Source organism: Alosa pseudoharengus, unplaced genomic scaffold (assembly GCF_046254945.1).
Source record: "Alosa pseudoharengus isolate Yale_2024_CS ecotype anadromous, Long Island Sound unplaced genomic scaffold, YU_APseudo_1.1 YU_APseudo_1.1_scf_24, whole genome shotgun sequence".
In the NCBI taxonomy this organism is placed as follows: Eukaryota; Metazoa; Chordata; class Actinopteri; order Clupeiformes; family Clupeidae; genus Alosa; species Alosa pseudoharengus.
In genome coordinates, this window is record NW_027468689.1 from 12,391,838 (window position 1) to 12,399,137 (window position 7,300).

The following is a 7,300-nucleotide window of genomic DNA, read 5'->3' on the forward strand; positions in this document are numbered from 1 at the left end:
AGAAGTTATGATTAATTTACTCATAACTGCAAGTCGCAGTAACATGTAGAATTTTTAAAGAGTAGGATGTTTTCCTTTCCTGGTTTGACATCTGACCAAAAATACACAGATATAATGGTCATGTAACAAATATAAGATGTTTTACCATCAAAACAAGATGCATAGCTAAATATAGGATGTCTTACTGTACTCTGAAGAGGCTAAATCAATTGTGGGGAAGAAAGATAAAGGCTGAAATAAAGACTATCCAGATGGTAACTGCTTCTCCATGTGCTTCATTCTACTATTAAAACAAGAATAAGATACACTGGCACATGTGTTAGGTTTACGAAAGAAGAAATAAATCATTTTATTTAGATAAGTCTTTAACAATTTCATTAAATAATCAGGAACAACAACTTCAGGTAAATAACAAAACATATGTTTACAAACAAGCAGTAACTATTAGAACTACAAGAATGACAAGACAACAGTATAACAAAGATCAACAAAATACTTTAACATGATGAACAAAGCATCAATTCATATTAACATTCACACTAATAAGTGTTAATTAATTAAACATTAGAAGAAATTCAATACATTTAACAACCATACAGCATATAATTTGATACAATATATAATTATCGATATCATTTGCCCTACACATAAGGTGATACACTAACGCCGCATTCACACCAGATCCGTGTGTATGTGTGTGTGTGTGTGTCCATCTAAGCCTAGCAGACGATGAGGTGTAAATGCTACTGGAGTTAGTGTCCCTGTCTGTGTTAGAAGGATAGGCAAAGTGTATGCTTTCTACCTAACATGGGACTTGACCAAGCTCAAAATAAAGAAATTGTCAGATAAGAAAATTAGAAATTGAATTACAAATCTAACCAAACTATTATCACTATAATCCCTGTCATTATTGTTATAAGCAACACTCTTATCACAACCAGAAATGTGCATACGCCCAGTTGGGCGAACACACACACACACACACACAAACATGCTTACCCAGCTGAGGATGATGGGAGATTACTCTCCTCCTCTACCACATCATTGTCTTCCTCTTCATCCAGAAACTACCCATCCATGTCCCATGTCCATGCCACCGTGGTCCTTGGGGTCATGTTTGCCATCAGCAGTCGGCTGCTTTCACCTCAGTTGCACATACTTCTCTCCCTCCATCTAAAATAACAAAAAATCACAGGTCTGTTAGTAAATAGGTTGTTTAAGATTATGTGGAAGTAATGTAAAATAAAACTAATCACCACCAACCATGACTCTTTTCACTGAAAAGTATTATTGTCACTGGAGGACTCCAATATTGCTTGGAGAGGTAACATTAGTCTCAGAGCTCACTAGGTTGTTATTGCCTTGGCTAAACCATACATAGCATACCAGCTTACAAGCAAACATTGATTCATGAACATGAGTCAGGAGATATGACAGAAAACATCTAAACAGCGTATGCATACACATACACACCGTGCATAGGCTACTGCAGTTGCGTAAAGACAAAACACCCCCTTAGAAAATAATGTGTCGACGAGTAGGCTTGGGTGTATGAGCTCCCATCATAGTTAGCCACCCAAAAACCTCATAATCGTAGCAGCCAACCTTACAGCCTAAAAGCTAAACAATACTAAGACACATTTATAACAAATCTTCAGTCATGTATTCATGAAAACAGCAGTCAATGAATAAAATCCTTACGTTACACCATCGGTGATCAACACAGTCTTCACGTCGGTAACGTAACATTAACGTTGTCATTCATGTCAGATGTTTCTATCTAAGTAAGCTAAGCAACTTGGCTACAAACAACTGTAAATTGTGCTATACATATTACGAAGGAATGAAAGGTTTATTTGACAATAAAATACCGATTAGGTGTACTTGACATAAAGTTGGCAGTCATGAAGCACGGGAGTGAACTTTATCGCGACTACGCGTCAGGGACATGTTGCAGCCTCTTCTGATGCTAACGTTACCTAACTTAGCTAGTTTTCTGTATCAGCTGACAAGCAAGGAACATCGTTCAAAATTGAACAAATCGTTAAAATGTCAGTCCTAGTAGGTCTGTAATCTTGGTTGACATATAGTAACCCCCCAGAAATGACTGAAAATAATGAGTTTACTAAAGATTACGGTGTGCTAAAATATCAGCTGTCATATCAGCTGAAGTGATCACACACATGCATTATGTTACGGCCATGCATACAAGGTGTAATTACCAGCAAAAATAACTTTTAAAAACGATTTTGAAGTAATAACATGGATAACAAGTAGTAATAACATAAAAAGACTTGTTTTTACCTCAGATGATCCAGTAGTTTCTCCTTTAGACGACGTCAAGATCAACGATGCATAGTGCTTCCTGCCGTTTTTCCTCTAGTGGAGGGAGACATCAACTCTTGATTTTTCCTTCACGTAGTAAAATAAATTCGCGCCACAAATCCCTTAACCAATCATATCGCCAGAAAGCCTATGATGTGACGTTTTTGAGGAAGTTTTCATTGATAAAATTGGGCTGAGTTATTAGACTGAACGTCATCGGTACTGGGGTACCGAAATTAGAACGTGCGGTCTGCAAAGGGTTAATACTGTATTTCACCAGTTAGGGCACCAAAATGGCCAGCAGCGGCACTGTGTAGCCTATCTTGACAAGTTTTGGGTTACAGTATACAGGTAGTGGGCTCTCTGTTGATTTTAATGAGTAGGCCTAAGCCTAAAGTTACAGCATTTCTATCACAATTGACCAGACTTCGACCTTTTGTCTGCTTTTAACAAAATTCTGGCTATGATTGTTCCTTGTATTGCATCATGAGCCATCACTGCGCCTATTGCATTCTACTGTTGTTAGCCTTAAGCCTAGCTCAGTCATTATGTTATACCACATCGCCCTCCATTAGAAGGAATGAGCTGCATTGAGCATTATAAACTGCATTTAGAATTCCAAATCCATATTTCTAGATATTTTGGTAAAAGTAACTTAAAAGTAATACAATAGTAGTGTAATGCCTTAAAATTCAGAGACAGTAATATTATAATGTCAAATTACTTTGAAATGACAGTAATAAGTAATACATAATACATTACGATTTTGAAGTAACTTGCCCAACACTGCCTCTGGCACTTTAATTTCTTTACACCATGGCTTGTTAGTTCTCCCCCATTTCCAACAGCCGCCCATCTCCATTTATTTTTTAACTTTTGACACCTGCCTTCCTTTAGCAACAACGCATCCATGACAGCTAGTGGCCTTGCCAAATAGACGCACACAAATAACGCTAATATGCAAGGTTCTGGTAGGCCTACTGGTTATGGTTTTGTGCTATAAATTAATAATATTTTATAGAAAAGTTTTAAGTTGACTATTTTGATTGCATGGTTATTTTTTGTCAACATACACTCACAACCTACTGTCGTTAAAAGTGAGGCCTAAGCAAAATAGGCTACAAGGCTGTCTGTGCGTCACAAACACGACTGACCCCCTTACTAAACAGTTCGCCATGATGACAATATTATTATGACCGCCGCTAGCGAAGCTAGCGAAGCGGTCATATAGGGATTGTCAAAGTTTTTTTTTTTTTTTTTTTCCCGTCATCTACTTCCTGAAATTTTGGTCAACGATACCCGGGGCACCGAAACACCAGGGCACATGAAATTTGGTGGGTATGTAGCCCCACTAGACTTTTACGGAAAAATTTCGTTTGGTCCCCGGGGGCCACTCCCCCTCCGCGATGGGCCCCCCGAAACCCAAAAAATGCAGTTTTTCCTCAATAACTACCTGAACCGTGGCACCGAGGGTGAAGAAATTTTTATGGTATGTTGGTCTCAAGGGCCCACATCAACTTAGCCCATAATCACTCATTTGTGATTTGCACCCCCGCGGTAAAAAATGAAAATGCAATATCATTCTGCTTTAATCGCCCCTCTCTTCAGTAAAGACGTTCAGAACTGCACCAAATTTTATGTGTATGATTAACCTGACATTCTCTGGGGGTATGCCAAGTTTCGTAGAATTTCATCCATGGGGGGGTCTAAAAAATTAAGTTATGTGTACATTTAGTGACTCTACACTCATTGGCCTGTAGATGGTGGTGCACACATATACACATGCACACACACACACAGGCACCCACATACTATCGGTATTAGAACGGCCGATACATAATTACAAATTCAGTAGGATTAAAAGAAAGCCAAAATAAATATTCATCATCATCATCATGGCTGCATTTCCAGTATTGGCGATAAGTAGTCGTTTGTCCACTAGATGGCGCATCGTTGCAGTGAGACGTAATTTTGTTGGAAGTTAATCTTAAATGGGTTGGAAAGACACTGGGCTATATTTTGGGGCACCAGCGCATGGCGTACAGTTCGTTTTTCAGTCGTGCGAAGTTGAATTCGGTATTTTGCACCTTTATTATGACCGCCGCTAGCGAAGCTAGCGAAGCTAGCGAAGCGGTCATATAGGGATTGTCAAATTTTTTTTTTTTTTTTTTTTTTTTTTTTTTTTTTTTCCCGTCATCTACTTCCTGAAATTTTGGTCAACGATACCCGGGGCACCGAAACACCGGGGCACATGAAATTTGGTGGGTATGTAGCCCCACTAGACTTTTACGGAAAAATTTCGTTTGGTCCCCGGGGGCCACTCCCCCTCCGCGCTGGGCCCCCCGAAACCCAAAAAATGCAGTTTTTCCTAAATAACTACCTGAACCGTGGCACCGAGGATGAAGAAATTTTTATGGTATGTTGGTCTCAAGGGCCCACATCAACTTAGCCCATAATCACTCATTTGTGATTTGCACCCCCCCGGTAAAAAATGAAAATGCAATATCATTCTGCTTTAATCGCCCCTCTCTTCAGTAAAGACGTTCAGAACTGCACCAAATTTTATGTGTATGATTAACCTGACATTCTATGGGGGTATGCCAAGTTTCGTAGAATTTCATCCATGGGGGGGTCTAAAAAATTAAGTTATGTGTACATTTAGTGACTCTACACTCATTGGCCTGTAGATGGTGGTGCACACATATACACATGCACACACACACACAGGCACCCACATACTATCGGTATTAGAACGGCTGATACATAATTACAAATTCAGTAGGATTAAAAGAAAGCCAAAATAAATATTCATCATCATCATCATGGCTGCATTTCCAGTATTGGCGATAAGTAGTCGCTTGTCCACTAGATGGCGCATCGTTGCAGTGAGACGTAATTTTGTTGGAAGTTCATCTAAAGTGGGTTAGAAAGACACTATGCTTCCTACAAGGACAAGACTGTAGGCTACAGTAGTTTACCGCAGAGAACGTCTAAGGGTAGGATGATTTCTGCATGAAATGTAATTCCCATTTCCTCTTGAAGCCGAAATAAATCTGAGAATGTTTATCGGACATGCTTGTTTTTTACTGCAGGTAGGCTACGTTAATCCTATCAATAGCAGAACGTAGGTAAAACTAGATGTACCGCGTAGCGGTACAAAATATGACCGCCGCTCAGTCCTGCACATCCATTCCGCGAAAATAAATCATATTAATGAATTTGTCTCCATCTTCTACTCCATCCCCCACTCTTGAAACTTTTGTGTATGCTTGTTTGGAATGTGCACACATTCCGCACACAAAGTAGCCTACTGGCGCTGCAAAGGTGAATAGATTTGTTTCTGGGCCAAAAAATCTGTAACATTGTTATAAAACCTTTAAAATCTCTAAACAATCACAAGTAGGGCAGTTCATCATAGTCCATCCATTGCAACTGGACTGATGAAAGGTACACCTGTAGGCTACATTGTATTTGGGAAAAGCAGAAGGTAGCAGCATAATGTATTTATTTATTTATTATTAAACTAAAACAATCCCTGTCAGTTCCATGCAGTTTAACAGCTATCAAGAAGAGAGGTCATGTCATGGATTTTTGTGAATGTTTCTTCTTCTACATATGCATAGGTTTAGTCATCTAGTTCAAATTATATTCAGCTTTATTGTCAATGCACAAATTAAATACCAGTAGTCTAAAACAAAATGCCGTTTTACCCAGTGGTGCAAATAACTGACATGTCCAAAAGGGCTTTTAGAGCTATTCTAAATGCAAAAATGCATAGACATTGCATGACAAAACCGTGACTGTTAACAAACTATAAGCTATATAAGGTAGGCCCTATGCTAGGCCTATTACACAACACAAATTGTCACCAGGCTATGCTGGCGACCCAAATAAAATATCCGTTGGAACCAATGGCTTACACCTTACAGTATCAAGCTGCCACCTCTTGGCGAAAAGTTAATAGTTTTGCATATCAGTAGTAATACATTTCACGTAGCTGTGAATCACGGAAAGGGCGAATGAAGTGGACACTTCTAAATGGAACCCAACCCACTGTACAGTAACTCAAGGTCTGTGGCTAAAGCAGCCATAATGAAAGCGTTATCATTGTTTGGATACTTCACACACACGTGTTTTTTAATCGCATAGACTACAACTACCAAGCTGGAATCAAAGCACATCGACTCCCCTCTCACACCCTAAACACGCACTTCGAACAAACAAAAAGCGCCTCAGTCTCACGGAATAGCCATAGGCAAAACTGTATCTGACCGGTGTAACGTTGGTATTAAATCATCCATCGCAAAGAATGATTTTTGTAGCACGTGCAACAAATATGTGTAGGTACAGCCCTGCCCTGAATACATCTCAACGTGCGCTCTAAAACATCTGGTTTAAATGGAGATGTAGATCATCACGGGATCATAGACAGGTTATCTTTCAGGTAGCCTAGGCCTATATATTTTCCATTAAAAAACCATCACGTAGCGAACGTGTTGTGGCTAACTCACTTAGCTCCTGTTAGTAGCCTAGGTTATGGTCATAAGCAAATGAGATGACAGTCGAAAGATACAATTAGTGCTGTTATCGATTTGCTTGGTAGCCTATAAACGCATTTATGGTTTTCTACAAATACATCAATAATCAAATTGGCCTCCATCACTCAACCATGCTAACGGTAACATTATTTTACCTACGTTCTGCTATTGATAGGATTAACGTAGCCTACCTGCAGTAAAAAACAAGCATGTCCGATAAACATTCAAGATTTATTTCGGCTTCATTTTCGGAAATGGGAATTACATTTCATGCAGAAATCATCCTACCCTTAGACGTTCTCTGCGGTAAACTACTGTAGCCTACAGTCTTGTCCTTGTAGGAAGCATAGTGTCTTTCCAACCCATTTAAGATTAACTTCCAACAAAATTACGTCTCACTGCAACGATGCGCCATCTAGTGGACAAACGACTACTTA

The 7,300-nt window shown here is 39.3% G+C and overlaps 1 long non-coding RNA gene across 1 annotated transcript; it reads right to left on the minus strand.

Moving 5' to 3' along the window:
• Window positions 1-319: 319 nt before the first annotated feature.
• LOC143142349 (uncharacterized) lies at window positions 320-2,507 on the minus strand. Its single transcript, XR_012990924.1, has 2 exons — window positions 2,305-2,507; window positions 320-1,173 (listed from the first exon to the last, which is right to left on the minus strand). It is a non-coding gene; the product is annotated as an uncharacterized LOC143142349 (long non-coding RNA).
• Between the last annotated feature and the right edge of the window lie 4,793 nt (window positions 2,508-7,300).